General features: G+C 44.1%; 1 protein-coding gene across 1 annotated transcript in view; it reads right to left on the minus strand.

Annotated features, from left to right (window-relative positions):
• LOC124407147 overlaps positions 1 to 19,366 on the minus strand; it is a 291,004-nt gene that overhangs the window by 253,153 nt on the left and 18,485 nt on the right. The window contains exon 2 of the mRNA XM_046883000.1: positions 7,146 to 7,221. The gene's annotated coding sequence lies outside the window, so the exon portion shown is untranslated. The remainder of the gene's footprint in view (positions 1 to 7,145; positions 7,222 to 19,366) is intronic.

Consider the following 19,366-nt stretch of genomic DNA (forward strand, 5'->3'; position numbering starts at 1 on the left):
CAACGAACGAGGCTAATTGCGGGTCTTTTAATCCTGCGAATATCTCTGCACGCTATATGTGTTGACGGACGGTAACCGAGGGCATGATGCAAAGATTTCGAAACGTGTACGCGATTTGATCGATATAATAATTAGGTTACAGATGGAGATTAAAAACGATATATTGTATGTCGCATCGATAGAATAAATATCGTATCGATATCCGCACGCAAGAAGGATCGATGAATCAAAAACAAAAGCTGGATCTCCGAGTAAAACGACACTCCTAGCTATAGGTATATACCTATGTGAGATATCTTAAGGAGAAGCTTTATTGTTGGTAGTCGGACGAAGTCGACGGTGGATAAAGAGAAATTTATATCTGTACGTGCGTGTCACTAACGCTATACGATATGGATGTGTGCCAGCTTCAGACTGCGGGGTAGGTGGGGCAGCGAAAATAATAATAAACAGTTTATCTATCAAGTATAAGCGGATTACCCGCGGGGAGTGAAGGCAAGGCAGCAGCAGTGCGGCTGGAAGTAAGGAAAGACTGGGACCACGTGACCCTTATCTTATGAGTCAGATGAGGCTGGGCAGGATATCGCGTTTAGCCAGTGACAGCTGCGTAAGTGTAACTAAATAACGAACCGAGCTGCCATGCCGGCGTTCAGTGATCATGCGAGCCGTAAGCGAGTATCTTGCACTGTTACATCACCGATGTAAGCCGAGATTGAAGGATTGAAGGATTGAAGGATTGAAGGATTGTGACAAAGCGGAGCTGAACTTAATGCGCGATTTACACATCCGTGTGAACATAGCAAGTTTGTTGTAAAAAATCGTCCTGGAGTTGATCAAGGATTGCAGGAAATTCCAATGATTGAACCAAGTCGAAGCCCGTCGAAGTAATGACTTGGAGTGAATTCGTCGGTTCAAACGACTCGAGTTGAATTCAAGTAATTTTCAAGTGACTTCGAAATATGTACTTCAAACGTCTTGAAGTGAATTGAAACGACTTACGTCGCCAAGTGTGCACCTTACTTACCAGGCACGATGGTTACAAGCTGTTCGAAAGGAGGAGAGGCGGACATTAACGAGAAAGTAGCCTCTTCAGAGGCGCGTCTACATACCTGCCTATCTAGACTTTTCGGAATTCAAAGGACTCAGCATCGCTTGAGGAAATTAAGAAATGACTGGACGTCCTGGGAAGCCTTTCGCCCGAAGACCCGAAAGAAGTATCTTAATTTTTACTCCCCGTTTTAAATTCCAATCGCGAACATTCCGGCAGACGCACAGGTACACGTCCAGGAATTCAACGGACTCGGTGAAAATTCTAATTTTCCTACCCATCGTCGCAAGGCTGACGGAGTAACGAACGACGTTTACGCGTATATAGAGGCACGCTTCGCAGCATCAGAGACGAGAATTAAATTCGATTGGAGTTCGACCTGGGAATGCGATCATCTCCAAATGAAATATTGATGACTGGCTGTCGTTCAAGGGTGTCGCGCGTTCATTTCTTCTCGACGATGACGCCGGCAAGGTTATAAATATGCATGCGAAAAGGTATTAATCCTTCCTCGTTTGCAATTCTTTGTTTGTTATATGTGGCGTGACAGGCGTTGGATACATTCGACTCAATGTGAAGTTTCGAGACGAAATACTTGACAGAATCACCTGGTGCTTTGCGTTCACGGTGTCAATTACCGTGCCTTTCGTTTCTTTCGCGTGGATAAAAATGGCGAACGTGCGAAGAACGAAGAGTTGGCGAGGTAAATAAATCACGTCGTACATCCAGGGTGGGTATAAGGTACGAGCGAGCGGGTGAAAAAGGTGAATTTGTCAGATTTTGTTCGGGCTCGGTAGGCCGGAGACGAGGCGAATGACGCCTGTAGGGAAATCAGTTGAGATGATGAAATATATCTCGGGTTAATATTAAAACTTTTTCCCGTATCTATAGCCGACTGTTTTCCTCCAGATTCTCAAGACGTAGGTATCTTTGGCTGTTTGTATTTGTTATATGCACAGTAGGTATACGTTTCAAGTTTTCTTCCGTGACTCTCTTGAAATACTTGGGAAGTTTTCCTTTGCCGTTGGCTCTTCTGACTTATTACAAGTACACGTCAGTCCCTTTAACGCTGTCGCTTCGTCTTGAATTCCTACGAGATGAAGCAAAGGAATATAGACGTCTCGCTTCGCCAAGCATTAATGGAATATTGCGCAGGTTCGTAGTAAACATTCGTCTTGTATATCGTACAAGACACGTAGACCTGATCAAAGAATGAAACTGCAGCAGCGCATGCTCTGAAATTCGATTAAAATATTTCAAGAAGTCGCAGAAGCGCGACGATATAAAATTCACGAAGACGCTGATAGCACGAGTCTCTTCAGCTCAATCCTCAGGACGCGAATCTCGGAAAGTTCCTTCACTTGGTTTCCAACGTTGGCAGGTTTCTGCGATGTTGGCTTCTTACAATGTGACCGGAGACGGATATTTAGGATGAGGGAACGGGGATGCGTTGTAAAGAGGGAGAGAGGAAGGAGATTGTCTTCCCATTCTTTGACGAGCAGGACCGACCGGCGCGGCGTGAATTTCGCTGAATCGTGGAAGCCAGGTGGGCCCCGGATCTTCGCAAGTTCATCTCGTCAGCGCCTTGTTGGCTTTTGAACCTCGGAGCAAGGAAGAAGGCACTCAAAAATTCTCCCCTGGGCACTAGTGTCACGTCTCAACAGGGAGTCCTCGGTGCGTCCTCGGGTGCGGGCCAAGTGGTTTCCCTAGAGGGTAGCTAACCTGACCCAGCAATCGCGCGGCCGCAACCCTGGAATATTAAACAACTGGGACGACACCTCGCAGCGCTCCCTTTTCCTCCTCCTCATCCTCATCCTCATCCTCATTCTCATCCTCATCCTCTCGCCGCACCCGCACGCCACGCGCACCACCAGCCTACCTTCGTCTCTCATGCTTGTCTAGTGATTACGCGCTTTGATCTCCGTAATCATCAACTGTTTCCCAACCACCAATGGCTCAAGTTCGCTTTCCGCTACCCGCCCGTTTCACACACCAGACGGTCCCTCCTCTCTCCCTCTAACTTTACCGGCGACATTTCCCCGGCGAATATTCCCATTTTACTCTACGTTCATCTGTTGGCTTCGTTTTTAGCCTACAATCAACGTGCAGGGATTGACTGCGATGATAATCCTCGGGTTAGGTCGGGACTTCAATGTAAAACGGCGCTCCGTTGTGCAGGATCGCTGTCTGTTTCATGCGGGTGCCGATCAAAGATTCAATTTATAGTCAACCCGTTCTTCATTATCAGTTTCACTAATTATATCAGCATCCATTTAGCCTATGACTCTGTGCTAACTTTTATCTTTTGTGAAGTGACAGTGCCAATTAAGGAATGGTTCGTCACCTTGACAATTTGGCGCAAGCTGTCAAATAATTTCTTAATGATGAAGAAGCTATGAAAATTTACGTTTCAATTTGACAAATCTGATAGTATGTACATATATATATATATCGAATTCCAGAAGTTAGCTTTCGGATTTCAAAGGTACGATAATTGCGCGATGGTTTCGATTCAACGCGGAGAATGACGATAACTATAAATAAGAGAACAACAAAGGTCGGAAAACAGTGGACGAAGAAAAAAAAATTTCGATTACTCTGTGCGGAATCGGTTTCGCTGTAGGAGGTTTGTTCGTAGAGCGCAACGAGCAGCCTTTGAAAACGGAGTCGTCGAAGGCGGATCAACAAAAGCCTAAAACAACAACCCCGCAGGCATTTGAAAACCATCCGAACCCTTCAATTGGTATTAGGCAATTTAAATGTAGATCGTTTTGGATCTGACGAATGCTCGCGAGCTTCCAGAGCTTAAGCCGACATACCTACAACGTAAATATATGCATGCATAGTTATATATGTATGACCGAAACACGTGAATAGACGGGCATGTGTGCCGTTTTGGAACACGTGACGATGGTCATCCGAGTCACCCTCTTTTATTTGCGGGATAATTGGTGCAGTTGCATCGCCTCGAACGTGTCAGTGTAATCCCAGTTGCCCACTTGATATATATCGTGCGAAGGCAAATAAGCCAAATTGAAAGGAGGTCGTTTCAATTCGCTGCTTTGCCGAGATCGAGCGATTCGGCACAGGGTGCCGTATCACCGCCGACTCTTTGCTTAATGGAAAGAGAAACTAGAACCCAGGCCTTAACTCTCCGCCCTCGAAAGTCCCCCACCCTATAGAGTTTGTTTAATCCCTTAATCCTTTCCCAGCAAAATTAGCTACGTGCTGATAATAAATGAGCTGGTATTAAAAACAAGAGGCGAAAGAAACGTCATTCAAACTCTCAATTCTTGACTTATATTGCAGAGTTTTGTTCAAAAAAGTAGAATCAGTCGAACTTGGGTTGCTCTTAAAATTGGCAAAGCTGTTGAGATTCGTAGCGGATGCTTAGTACTCGACTTACCTGTTTTCACTCCCACTATATACTTCTAAACTCGGCTTAAGACGGATTTATCTCGGCTCAATCGATCGTTTCTTACACGAGACAGAACAGAGCCTGGAATACATGCTCGAATCGTGCAGGTTATATTGTCGTGATAGATAAGCTTCTCCAAATTTAAATACTCGAGCCACGTGTAATACTGTTGAAGAATATACCGCACATAACTCGAATCGAGCACACAAACAAATATGTTTACCTCAAGGGTCACCAAAAAGACGTTGCCTCGTTCTCGTTGCCTTCAAGCCCTCGCTTCAAAGTTATACCTCGCTTGCTCCACTCATAGTTTCTCTCTAGCGTACGCTTGCAGTAACTAACGAGGCATCGTAATTTCTCGAGGCACAACCAGGGAAAAAACCAGAAAAAGAAGAAGCAATGTAAAAACGAATATGCGGCCGAAGATGAAAATAGATCAAGTATTCCAAAGAAATCGGGAGTCCTTTCAACTTGGTACACCCATTCACAACACCGATTGCAAATTCAAAGTCAAACATTTTCCAAAATTGAACTTTCATCGTGATTCCCGTGAATTGTAATAATGCCGATGACTTGTGAGAGAAACCAACAGGACCGAAATCCACTGTTCACCAGAGGATGACTTGAACATGATGACAAAAAAATATCCGCAAGTTTCCAAAATTGTAATCCTCACCTCTCGGGTTCGGTTAAACGCCTATTCCTGTGCCGTAGTCTGTTCAGTAACAACCTTATGCCTACTATTTAGTCTGGCTTGAGCAAAATTGCAGCCTTTAAATACCCGCGAGCGTTGCACAGACGGGTTGCAGGATAGGCTGGGGCCGCACTTTTCCCTTCAGTCCATGCAGCCCGTAAATGAGTGCAGGCACAGATGTGGATGTACTTCCACACCACAGAACGACACGTACGTGCACGGTAAGGGGTGTGCTCAAGGAACCCTTTTCTCCACCCTTGGCTGTTGCTCGTCATTGTTGTTTGGGTGCCTGCGTGTGTTCCCCTCCCCCCGGTCGAAGAAAATTGCGAAATGCTAGGAGAAAAGCATGCAACTAACAACGATCGTGTACCGATACGAGAGGATAATTGTGCATGTATTCCAGCTCCATCCAGCCTTCAGAAATATCGAGGGAGCCGTATCCTGGTCAGAACCAGTAAGAACGCGACACAACGCCAAGAGTGGACCAGTCAATGTAGCTAATCGCGAACACTTCGTATGTGCTTAAAGCGATTACAGCATTGAACCGTAGTGGCTGCCTGTTATTAGTTCCATAAGTGCCTACAGGGTGATTCATACCGAACAGCACCACGTTCGGGGTCCATCAGTGCAGAAAGGATTCCCATTCATTGTTCACGTTCACGTTTTAATACATGCAAGTAATTCCGTTTCCTGCGATGATTTTCAACATCATGGATTTTGAATTCGACGTGAAATGTGAGATTTAATCTGATGAGTTCAGATAGATAATAATAGTTCCAATTCATTCGGTGAGGATGCTTGTTGTAGGTACCGAAGCACCAGAACTGATTCCTGTTACCGAACATGAATGTTCGAAAAAAAAAAAACTCGATGCGAAAAGTGGAATTGCTTTTTTGTGTGGTAGAAACTCCTGTCTGAATGAAAAACCTTCCTATTTCCTTCATGTAGGCACGAATTGTGTAAAGTGTATGGGTATACAGTCTCATTACGGTATTAGAGAGATCAGAGTCGACACATTCTGACATCACGTTTCAGTAGGTAATCTAAAAACGCTTCAAGCCTCATGAAGCAGCCCATACGGGCACATCTGTAACACACGGAATGGATTGTACATACACGGGACGACGGTAAGAAGGTACAAAGCAGACACAGCGAGCTGACAAGCGCCATATGGCTGCTTTGGACCTTTATCCTATGCCACTGAGGCAACTAGAACTCTCGCGAGTCCACGGGGCTGTGAATTTACGGATTATAGCCATTGTCGTGAGGATGTTACGGCACAAATACGCCACCTCCTCGTACCAACATTGTCAAAGTCCACGTGTACCACAGCGCAGCTAATTAGCTAATCCTTAGCTGTGCCATTATAAGCCCGAATTAACTGTATATGTACGGTAACTCGTGAGGAATATAACCATAGAACCAAGCTCCGAATTGCACTGAGAGGCGGTTCAATGGTACATCCTTCATCATTTTAGGTTGCGGAACCGCGTTCTCCGCCATGTTGGTTCTTCGATATTCCCCACTCTTGAAAGTCGGATGAACATTTTGATCGAAAGAGAGTTGTTACGGGGGATAATCAAGCACGCGTCTCCATGTAGCGATCAGTTTGGCTAAGTAACGCACCGGTAAACATTAGAGTTTTTGTGGTCGTGAAAGGGCAATGACGCCCTCGACATCTGTCCAGTGTAAACACCTCGGTAACGCCGGTCTGTGGTGCGTGGCGGCGGGCACGAGATCTCCGGACTTGAACAACCCCCCGAGGTCTAACTACCTCGCAGGACTAACTACGATCGAACCTTTTGTCCAACTCGAAGAGGGCGGCGCGAGCGACCACCGCCTGCGATATTCAGGGTCTGGCATGAAGCATTTTTACATTTTTATTTCATCACAGCTACGGAGCTACTGGCGTATTGCTCGTTAAAAACGAGAAAGATGAGATGCCAGGGAATTATGATCGGTTGATAAGCAGCTTTTGTACTCACTCAGTTTTACTGCTCCTTCAGGCTCAGCGATCCTTCGACGCAGGCTCAAGACACAACATGGCAATCCTTCGTCCGTCTCTGAAACATAAGAGCATGAATGATCATCATTATCATCACTCGCGACAAAGTACAGGGTTGGTCGATATACACGCGTGTTTATTTTTCATTTTTCGTGTTTACTCCAGAAGCAGCCAGTGATTATACGAGTCGGTACTCGAACTCGGGTACCGAAAGGCATATGTGTTCAAACAATTTTTAAAATCGTATAAAAAAATCGAAGCCTGAAGCTTCCAAAGGCTTCGTTCACAGCTTGGTAGTGCATGGAATGTGTGGGTTCAGAGGCTGAAGAGTAATTAATCAAGAATCAAAGGTTTCGTATTTATCTCGAAACGGGACCACGCGGGTGGGGATTGGGATGAAGATCGACCCGTGATGCTGAATTTTCTATCACTGTAATTATGCAATACTCATTAGCCTCTGTATTGCGGCTCGAAAGGCGAGCCTACCGGAGAACTAATTAAGCGTGTAGCAGCTTTGAAATATCGCGGGATTGACTGACTACGAGGGTTTTCTATATTTCATGAAACGTAGAATGAAACTGAGTCCCGCGAAGTGAAACTGAAGAATACAATGCATAGAAAAGCAGGATCAGCTCCATCAGCTCGAGTTCTTGAATTTTGTATAACTCGATCGTACGATTATCGAGCGAAGCGGTGTGTATCTGTGTGTATAGTTATGGAAGCCAGGCGAGCTTGCAGAAAGTCTGTGTATTATTCAGAGTCGAAATTCCCCAAAGGTCTCCTCCGATTTCCTCCTCCGTTCTAGATTTACTCCGAAACTACACACCGTAGACAAAAATCAAAGACCGCCTTGCACGAAGACGGGCTCTGACTGTACCAACGTTAACGAAAACAATAATGCCGATTTATTCCGGGTTGTTGAACAGACGCAGCCGCAGCCACAGCCCCCGCCTCTCTTCCGCCATCTTTTCTTTCATCTATTCTATGAAGCCGCGATCCCGTCGAGCGGATACGCGTTCATCGAACTTGGGATTTCATTCCGGGACCCAACGTCATTGCGGCAACCGGTGATCGGTATTGCCTTTCTCGTGAATGTCCATAATATCATTGCAGTGCTCGAACCTCCTCGAGCACATAATTGCAATCGAAAGCATATAATTAATGCATCTGATGTATTAGTGACAGATGTAGCAGCGTCACGGGCACCAAAGAGTAAACACGTGTTAACGCTATCCTGGTTGTTGGCAATTTGATTAATGATCCCTGATGCACGCGCGCTTCTGCAGAGATGGATAGTCAATACGATCCGGTAAATAATCCGCCTCAAAGCTCCCGGCCAAAGCAACACCGCCATTCAACTAATGCGCTGGCTATAAAAAACCACGCCAACCCGGTATCCACAACTATTTGCTATCGCAGCGTACATTGGCTCTTCCGTTTCAGCATCATATCGATCCACTGTCGAAATACTACACTGGATCAATTTCACCGGGATTTCAACCGCGTCATTCGGGCAGTTCCACTTTTAAAGCGACTCTATTCTGCCCTTAAACCTCCCTCAAATCACGTAACATATTTATGCAGACCAAAATCGATTGATCGTTTACCGCTCAAACATGTGTAATAATGTGTTTTTTCCACACACTACACGTGAAACGTTTAGGGAACAGACACCAAGGATCAATGGATTTTGCAAGGGATTCCAATGAAGTGCTTCATAAGGTTTCCTAGATGAGAACGATCCATACCCTCCAGAACTTTCACCTTCACCCCGACTTTGTAAGTCCCTTTTGTCACCACCCGAGGCAATAAGAAGTCAAGCACCTTGGCTTACGAGGGCGTGCAGTGAACGGAAGTGATTTCGAGACCACGTTTCCTGATTTTCTGACTTCCTTTTTGACCCAGCAGCACCGTTGCGTGCTCCATCGACATCGGTTTGTGTCACGGTGCTTGTTGGCTGCAGGCAAGTCGCTTAAAGTTCCTTCCAAACCTCGAGGCTAATGTAGATGGGAATGTGATCAGGATTCGGGTGAGTGCCGTTGGCTTGAAGCGGTTAATTGACACGAGGTCAATTGACCTCGCGTCCTGTTTGCAGTTACCGAATCACAAGGCCTGGAGGACACCAAATGTGTGTTCACCGATTCCCCGAAATCGTGTATTCGCCAACGGCTTCGTGCGATCGTAATCTGCAGAACATGTTCAGCAGTATCGTGCCAAAAACGTTACTCGCCGATTTTTTTATCACAATGAATCGCGGCTCGTTTTTTGCACCAGTGTCTTGGTATCACGTGTACTTATCATAATGATTTAACGAAATCTATCGAGGGTGGTGAGAAAATGCGATGAGAATCAGGTTTTTTCTCAGACTCTCGCGAAACGACGGAACTCGGTTCCTCGGGGAATAATATTCCAGGATTAATGAACTGATCGCTGGGTTTTCATCTGCAAGGCTGGCAAAATTATTTGAGACCGATAGTTCGGTGCAGTGAAGGTCGCAATCTGCATTTTAAAGTCCCTTCAATCTGCTAAAACTTTTTTACCACTTTACTGCACCATTCTGCATTGTCGGGTAAAAAGTCTTTCGACCATATAAAAGACGGAGTTTTTACCGCGAGAAGAAAAGAAATATCTACGGAGATCGAGGAGGCCGACTAAAATAACAACTCAACATAAACGAGCATCGCGTGTTTTTTCATGATAAATCGTCGCCTCTCCTCCTCCAACTCCTCCTTCTTGTGATCCTCGTCGAAACGCCGGAGTGTCGTACAAGTTTCGCAGTATCTTGTCGTATTTGTCTTCTACTTAGCTGTGTAACTCAGGTCGCGGGGTGATTAACGAATGATTTAGCAGATGATCCCAACCCACGAGACATCGAAGAGAAATAAAAAGAGGGAGGAGGGATGGGAGAGAATATGTTCATAAGCCGACATTGAATGGTCACGCGAACCACGCCGGCTCCTCAACAAATCAATTAGCATGCGATATAATTATTGCTTCTCATTCCTGGACCGGTTTGCAGAGTGCTTTGCGAGAAGAAGAATAATGAGAAGAAGAAGAAGAAGAAGAAGAAAACTAAAAAAAACGGAGAAGGGTGAGAAGAAGGAGGAGTTGGTTCTCGCCTTCTTTTTTCACCCGATACCCATTCCAAGGGGTCATCAGCTGTGGTCTTCTCATCCCGCCTGCGGGCAAAACTTATTCGGCTGACCGAATAAAGAGATCAAAGCAAGGATAACTTGGCTTGCATGAGCTGCGAGCAGCGTGTAAATTCCGCTAATCGGTCCATAAAATAGATGGTGAATTAGGGGTAATTGGTTTTGGGTGTAAACACCTTGATGGCGGGCTGCTCGTGGACCATTACACATCCCGCAGGATCCATTAGCGGCAGCCCCGACCCGGAAAGTTGAAGAGCCTCTTCTGCCCGACTCTTGCGGGGGTGAATCCTGTCGCAGGCATTATCCTGGAAGAAAATTAGGGATCAAGCGACTAGACATCGTCCGATTTATCGGTTGTCTGTCGATCCGATCACCGAGGCAGATCACACTCCGTCACCTTGTCCAAATAATCGACTTTTAAACGGCTCGAGACGCGCTTTTCTCTCTTCTGCTGCTGCTGTGCTGCTCGTAGAGTTGGTGACGAGCATAACACGTGTACAGGATAGATGTCAGTGCATGGATTCGTTCGGCTCCTCTTTACACGCCTTCAAGCGCGTATGAGATGGTTCTAAAATAGAATCTCCTCTCTTCCATCCTGCCGCGGGATGATGATGATGATGATGATGATGACGAGGAAGCAGAGACCCCGCTTCGAGAGACAAGGACACCGATAGATGAAAACTGCTCTGCTGCTGCTGCTGCTGCAGAACCTGCAGACCCACCCTCCCCGCCTAATCTTGTGTGTTTGTTTAGTCTGATTCAGGATTTCCTGCTCAAAGATTAATTGGATGTGACTTTTTTCTGTTTTCTGTTTTACCTCTTCCTTTCCCGTTACCCTTTTCCACATTTCTTTTCGTTTTGCCTCCTTTTTGTCTCATTGAAAAGGGAGCCTTGTCGCTGCAGGCGTTGCGGCTTATTCGTTACACAAATCGACAAAGGACGATTCGCAGGCGCTTGCGGCGATGATCGGTACCTCTTTGCATCGTCGAAGAGGATATAAATGTGTAAACGAATAAACGAGTCGGCGAGTTGAGGAAGAATGGTGAAAGGAATTGAAATTAGGCTCCATAACGGATGTTTAATTTGTAAAAGAAAGCTACGCCGCGGATCGACAATGCTCATCGGTGGAATCAATTTAACCGTTTGACATCGACTTCCTTTCAGGGCTTTGTAATATACACAAGCGATGCAATAATTCACTACGATTTTCTCGCTCGGTTTCAGCATCGTCTTAATTGCATGACTCAATACGCTGTTGAATAAATAAATGCGGAGTGAATATTTGATTCGCAAAACTTAACCGATAAAACAGTTATGCAAATTTATATTCATCTAGGATACACGTACGCGAAATTCTCGAGGTACGGTTTTTCGCAAACGACATTTAATCGTCGGAAGCTGAAAGCGGATAAACGTTGGGGGTTCCATGTTTTCTGTTCCTATTTTCATTTTTTTCGTCTAAAAATTCTCCCGCAAAAAATTTTTAAATCAGACTTCTGTCCGGTAGGATTTTGCACGTTAACTTGGTATTTTTTCTTTTCTTTTTTTTCACTTCTTTCAATCCCTTCTTTTTTTTTTATACTTTGCGTTTCTGTCTACTAACTGCAGTCTGCCAAATTGAGCGGTTTAGCCGTTGATTTATTCACGAAAGCGCCTCTCTCTCGCGAGTACAAATAGAATTTCGTACACCTGCAGTGTGTGCGGCACGGTGCGTTCAACAGTTCATCATGCATGCGAATCTGCACCCCTAGGACTAGGTCTGACACACGTACGTAGTGAAGTTTTCCGAGTTTATTACGCAAAGCCGCGTGAGCGAGAATAATTCTACGGCTTCGTTGGCGTTTTTTAACTTCAAACTCAGAGAGCCGTTGTATGCAGAATCTGCTGAGCTGCGAATCCTTTCGCTGAATGAGAGAATTAATACATTCTCTTCTTTAATTCCTCACGTAGGTAGGCGTATAACAAAGTGCAATCTCGATACCGAAGAGTATTATCAATCGCAAGCTCAACTCCTAGAAAATTAATTAATGGGTTATAGACGGCATAGATTCGTTCTGAGCTTTGTATAGGTTGCAGCTCTGGCTCGATTCAGACGCGCATTTTCTACGGTCCTTTGGGTTACTCGTAGATCATCCGTTTCGCAGGATCGTTTACCGGCGATGTTATAATATCCGGATGAATAACAGGGGAGAACAATAATCTGTCGAGTATCAAAACCAAATTAATTTTCATTTTTCTGCGCTACACGGCACGATTAAACGCGCATTTTTGGCATATTTGGTGATATTAAATCATAATTAATTACACGAAATTGCATATGCATAAGTGTATAGGTATATTAAACGAGTTTCTAGGTGCACGTCGAAAGGTGGAAGTGGCGGCCGACTAGCAGTGGTGCACCGGCTAAAACTGTGGGAATTTTTATTGCTAATGAGAGCCGGTCGGGGTCGAGGGTTCTAAAGTTAAACGAAAGTTTAACAGGCTCACCGGCTGAAACTGCGCGGACTTATTAATAGGCTGGCCAGGCTGTTGTGTATGCACCTATACTAACCGGCTTTGCGAAACGCATGTATCGCGTGGTTATATTCTCCGTAATTTTTGCTTTAAAATTTATCGAAAGTTCCCTGCGAGATGATCGAAAAGAATTGGTTAAGGATAACAGAACTATATTGATGATTAATCATTTTTTCATCGTTGATCGGAAATCAATTAAAGCAACACCGATTTTCCAATTGCAGTTCCAAAAATTCAAAACTTTAAGCATTGCATTCAGAGAAAGATTTGTTTCAATTCAATTCGTCTGGTTCTATGGAATTAGTCAATTTCGACTGCACTTTGTTTTACTCAAATTCATTTAGATATAAGTTCAGAAAATTTTGGTTGATATGATAAAACAATTCATCACAAGCTGGCAATAAAAAATATTCAGACGATTTTACCTCGTCATTACTTCACCAGAAAATATTCAGTTCGCTCAGAATAAATGTTTATTATTCCAGATGCATTTTTCTTGTTTTTTCAAAATTGAAGTTGAGTTTTTTCAATTTTCGAAAATCTCAAAATTGAATAATATTTCTGGATAATTGAAAATGTTTTTGAAATCAAATACATTTCTTCCTTATTGACGGTGTTAATAAAACCACTCGTCAGTCTAATAAGGATTATTTATTATCGTCTGAATTGACATATATTTCGAATATAAATATATAACGATTTTCAACTCTCAAGGAAATTCGATGATAATTTTACAGGAACGAATAACTTAAGTTTACAGTACCTAAAGGAATGTCTCCACGTCTAAAGTCCAGTGCACGTACCTCAGATATCCACGAATACCTTATAACCTCATCGCGAAGGTCTGGTAGTATCAAAGAGTCCTCGTGCTTTAAAGACCCCTCAAAAAATAATCGACCCTTTTAACCCGGAGGGTGGTGAGTTTCAGCCGTTCCCATTCTGGAAGTAGGTACTGGAGGAGGGGGTTCGGAATAAGGGTGAACGCATGCAGCGAGCGGTCGAAATTGCAGTGACCCTCTAAAATGCACCCCTTGGTTTTCCGTCCGCGGGCAGCGTGGAGCCGTAAAAAAATGATTCGAAAGATTCGTTTCGCGATTAACCATCCCCTCGGTGGCAGGAGGAGAAAATACGCGGACACCTAATCCTGGCGGACATGCATCGAAAGATCGATTCGATTATTGGGTTTGCGAGTGATTTATGCAGCCAGAGAAAATGAAAAGCTTACGAGCGTCTCTAACGCGTTTTGGCCTCGGATTAATTTATATTTTAATACTATACATATTAGTCGGATTTATACTTGTCCTAATCTCGTATAAACCGAGATGCAGGATCAGCGGCTTTTTCGTCCTGCAGTTCCTTCAGCTCCTGCCAATTCATCCACGCCATGCGAGGATAAGAAGTGGCGTTATCTACTTACGACACGTTCCAAGAAATATCTGCTGACACTGAACGGAAGTGACTCGAGTCCTGCAGAAACGTCCGGATTATCGGCCATTAGTGGAGAGTAACGCCGACGAGGCGTTAAGGAGTCGAACTGCAGGAACGACGAGGCTCAGTTTCTCCCGCTAAAAGCATTCCTTGCAATTATTGACGGGCTTCGACCACGTCAACGACTCGCCTCCTTGTTTCCTGCGGTTTTCCCGACGCCCCGTCTCGCCGATCCTCCAGGATCCTCCGAGGAATCGACCGTTCGAAACGCCGGGTTAAAACGAACGTAGGTGTCACTTCCAGGCGTCGAGAAAGATCCGGTTAAAAGCATTCCAAAGGATTATCGACAGGTAGAATTTGTTATTCTAGAGTTCTCCTGCAATCCTCGAACCCGTGAGTTTCCTCCTCTCCTTATCCTCCGATTCGTCTTCCTATTCTTCTAGCCCGCCTTTTTTTCTATTTCTCTTCTGATATACAACGTTTCAAGACCATTTTACCTTCTTTCTTATATTTTATCTATTACCTCTAGCTACCTCACTTCCAGGATTATTCGAAGGTTGCCATCTATCATAGCTTATCAATATGACAGAAATTTGTAACCAGTTTTTCTGTGGTTAATATGACATTTTTTTCGAGTCATATACTCGAATCTTCTGATAACCAAACCGATCAATTAGATTTCAAATGTCCTTTCAATCTGCTGTGGATACTTGGGGGAGAATTTTGATACCTTATATCAACTAACCGACTTTCGAAACAACGCAGAAAGTGCAACGTGCAAGGCTGCAGGGTGGTTTTATAGTAAAGCGAAATTTTACCCCTCGAGAAAACTAAGTTGGGGTCGGTTACGGATTAGTTTATAGCTCCAACGTCGTTCGAGGGGTGAAACCACGACTTTTTCCCTTTTTGTACAGCGTTCATGCGTCTTTTTTCTGCGGCAGCAGCTGTTTCAGATTGCATGTAACAAGCAGTTCTTAACTCTAAAATTCGCTCGGACATAGTCGAGAAATCTGATATTTTCTATTCATCGAATCAACGTAAAAGACACTGATTGATCGTCTCTTTCAAGTGTTTTTACGAAAGCTGTCCTAATTGGTGTGCGAATAAAATAGAACGCGAAGCTAATGTTCTGCTAATGTTGAGCTAAAATCAAGCTGATACAGAAGAGGAACTTAGTAAGTCGAAGGAAGAAATGAAAACGCAAAGTGCGCGGAAAGAGTAAGGATAATAAAGGATAATTAATCGTACTCGGTCTATTTCAGTCGATACTTTCGTAGTGATTACATAAAGCGTTTGTTTCTTCTTCAATTGTCACCTTATGCAAATAGTTTCGCATATAGCAAGTCGTTTCACGGACTCGACGAGACTCCAATTAAAATCAGCAGTCGCAATTAAAACAGCCCGAATCGAATCCTGGCTTTTGGAGTGGATTCCGTCGCGTATAAAGACGATCAGTTGCGCTTCGTCGTCGTCTGCTGCATCGGGAATTCCAGTGTATTTCAACGTAAAAACCACCCCGAAAGTCGGTTAAAGATCTCCGTCGAAGAGTCCTACCGAAAAAGGAGGAGAAAAAGGTTACGGAGTGAAAAAAAATACGTCTTACAGCTAACCAGCTTGACTTTTGCTGTGAAATATTTGGGGTGAGAAGACTGTACCTACAGCTAAGGACCTGCAGTCAAGCGAAGTGAAGAAACTTGAATAGATCCATATTTAAAAGCGTAAAGAACAAAAACGCGAAACCCTCTTCGCTCGCCGTTTAAGAATGGGGAAAAAAGACGAGGAAGAATGGGGAAAAAGAAGCAAGTGAGCAAATATCAGGGGGGGGGGGGGAGAGAGAGATGCGAGTCGGATAATCACGCCATAAAACGCGGGCTCTCAAGTTCTTGAGTTCTCAAGATTTCGAGTTTTCTAGCCGAAAGATTACGTTCTCTGCATCACCAACACACGAGCATCATTCATTCATCCCGTATCCACACAGGCTCCTGTTAACGGCCGCCTTTCCAAAAGATCACTTCGTCAGCTTCGGTATCGTCGGGCGTTGATAGATTTAGTCGCTCCTGTATCCCTTTAAGGCACACTTTTTATCATCCGTCAGATAAGAAGACGGGGGCACGCAAAACTGACACAATAAACCTGATACTTCAACCTTGTTGCCGAAAAAAGATGGCAAAACCAAAACGTCAGGCTTATATGGGAATGAAAAATCAACCATGCGGAAAAAATAACGACAGCTAAACATTATAATATTTTCAAGAACAAATATCGAAACACTGTTAGTTAGATATTTATAGTTATTGAAAAGTATTTGATATCAATTGATTAGTATTGCAATTATTGATATTATTATTATTACTTGTTGTTGTTATTATTACTATTATTTTCTAAAAGGAAAGATAGAATCAAAATAGAAAAGCAGTCGGAGAAAGTAGGTTCGGATCAAAGTTACAAATGATAAAAATTTACATAAGACTGTTTTACAGAATTTTGTCTCTCTATAAAATCGTTACTTCTAATGATTCTAATTATCTAACAGTAAAAACTTTGTCGAAATTGTCAAAATTCGAATGGGTTCCGATGTTAAAAAGTTTTTAGAAAAAAATTGCCAATTGCTTTGGATACGCGATTTGTGATTAAGAACTCGAATCATTCACGACTTAAATTAGGTAAACGAAGTTTTGACCATTCATATTTTTTACACTTTTCTAAAAAATTGATAAAATGTCTTTAACAATCTCCCGGTAGCGTATAAAAATGAAATTCGTTCGTCATCAGGGTAAATGAGAGACTAATAAAATTTTTAAACTCATCGTTAATATCAGAGTGAAATTGGCGAGGGTGCATGTTATGGAGAAAAAGGGTAACTACAGAGACAGAAGGGAGGATGGGGAAGGAAATACACCGAGGACTAACCTAACGCAACGTAACTGATCCCGAGGGAGGATTCGGGAAAGGACGAAGCGAGCCACCCTCGCCGAAGGCAACTCGCGCGGATCGGTGTCATCCCATTGTCTGGGTCCTCGTGACATACTGGCCGCATCCCCTTAAACTTCTGGATAACCAGGGATAACCAGGGATAACCGTTTGCCGCTCTTTCGGATAAAAAAAAACCGCCATCTGCCCTCCGAAAGGAATTACACTTTCCGTCTCGCCTGTTTTTTTTTTCTTTTTTTTTTTCATCTTCATCCACATGCTCATTTCTTCCCTTTTACGGCTCTGTTCTTCTTCCAGCCGACGGAGAAGAAACGAACAAACACGATACTTAACGGAAATTGTACAATTTGTCAATTTCTGGCAAGCTAATTGCGGCCGATTCAAAGTGCATTGCATGCAATTCGAGCTTCTTCCTTGGGCGCAAAGTAAGTAATATTTTACGAGCAATTTAAGTAACCGACCGGGCAACTCGCACCTTGGCACGCAATATAACCTTCTCCGCGGTTAAGAAAATGAAAAATCTCTTGCAACGTAGCGACGTTTATTAGAAAATTGCACCGCCTTGCGAGTGTGATTAATGCACGTTCAGCCAGAGCGCCGCGAAACATATCCCATAGAACTAAAATTATCTGAGAAAAGTTTCTCGCTTCGAACGAGTGCAGACAACCGTTATACCCATGTATAACAGTTACAAGCTCGGTAACGATTGCCGAAGAAAAATCTGCGAACCGTCTGAAAAAGATGCAAATTTGCACACCAACTCGCATCCATTGTAAAGAAATAATCCAGAAAAAGTTATTTCGTCAGTAACGTCAGAGTCCAAAAAAAAAAAAAAACGGAACAACAACGATCGTCCAGAAACGGCGACGAGGTGAGAACGACTCGAGGTCTCTCAGGTTCCAAAGAAACGTTAGAACTCACTTCATCTTCTTCGCAGACTAGCCCAGTGTGCACGGGGTGAACAAGTTTAGTGTCGAGTGACGGACGTAACGTGATTTCTTAACAAGAGTCCGTTTCTCTTTCAACGAGCGACACTCTCTTCTTCACCTCACAATCAGAGCAGTAAAATCCGAGAGCAGTCAAGGCTCCATTGTGGAAAACTGACCCAGATAATACTCAGGAATTACTCATCCAGACCGGAGTCTGGACTCAGCAGCACTCCTCCTCCTGCTCCTACCAGCCTGCACGGTATACAATGAGCCTTTATGTCAGCACATCGTAATCGTGCCTCAGGAGCGATCACCGTGCACCATGTATTCCACTGTCTACACTGTGCACGTCGTCCACGCTTGTGTACACATGAATACACGACTGACTTGAGGCCTTGTTTCTACGTTCAGGGTGGAGCAAGAAACGGGAGACACGAGTAAGCCGATACCTAAACACGCGTGCTGCAAGTAATGCCGTATGTTTGGGTGATTCGACTGATCCCAATTGGGATCATCAAGTCGCTGAAGTTACTCGGAGCCTGTCTTTCCAAAGGAGATAAAATTGTCTTGTGACCCGTGTCCTGACGTTCGAAGACATCATTTTCATGACTTCCAGTTTTGAGCTTTCTGGGCTTTTAACGCAGCTGAAAGGATGCGAAAGGATACTTGGAAAAATCGCTGCTTGGTACAACAGTCCAATAACCTCATATGTTCTTACCCCATTGGATGATCGTCTGGATGATTCAGTTCCAACTGATCAAGTACTCCTGTCATGGATGAATTTCGCAGACTCGGTGAGCGAATGATTATATAAGCTTTTTGAGCTACTCGGGGGCGAGTCGATCAGACGCTTAATCTGAAAATCCAGAGCTGCATTGTGTCGGGACGACCGAAACGCCGAGTGCAGATCACCGCGACCTCCGACCCTTCTAACTTTCCAGGACATTCTCGCATCCTAGAGGGGCGAACAGAGCGGAAGACCTCCAGAAGCCACTGACGTCATCCGGAAGTCGTGGAAGCGACTGACGTTGTCCAGGTCACGCTTCGCTGATCGGTTCCCTGCACAAGGTGACGCAACCCCCGGATGTGAAGTCGCAGCATCCCCTGAACGCAGTTATTCGACCGCAAAATGTCGAAGTTGTCACTCAGTCGCCATTCGAAGCAGTTTTCTTGATGCATAATATTACTAACGTCACGTCGCGTCGTAAGAACCAAGACATGCGAAGTGTAGCATATTGTTAATTCTT

This window comes from Diprion similis, chromosome 6, assembly GCF_021155765.1.
Source record: "Diprion similis isolate iyDipSimi1 chromosome 6, iyDipSimi1.1, whole genome shotgun sequence".
Lineage (NCBI taxonomy): Eukaryota > Metazoa > Arthropoda > Insecta > Hymenoptera > Diprionidae > Diprion > Diprion similis.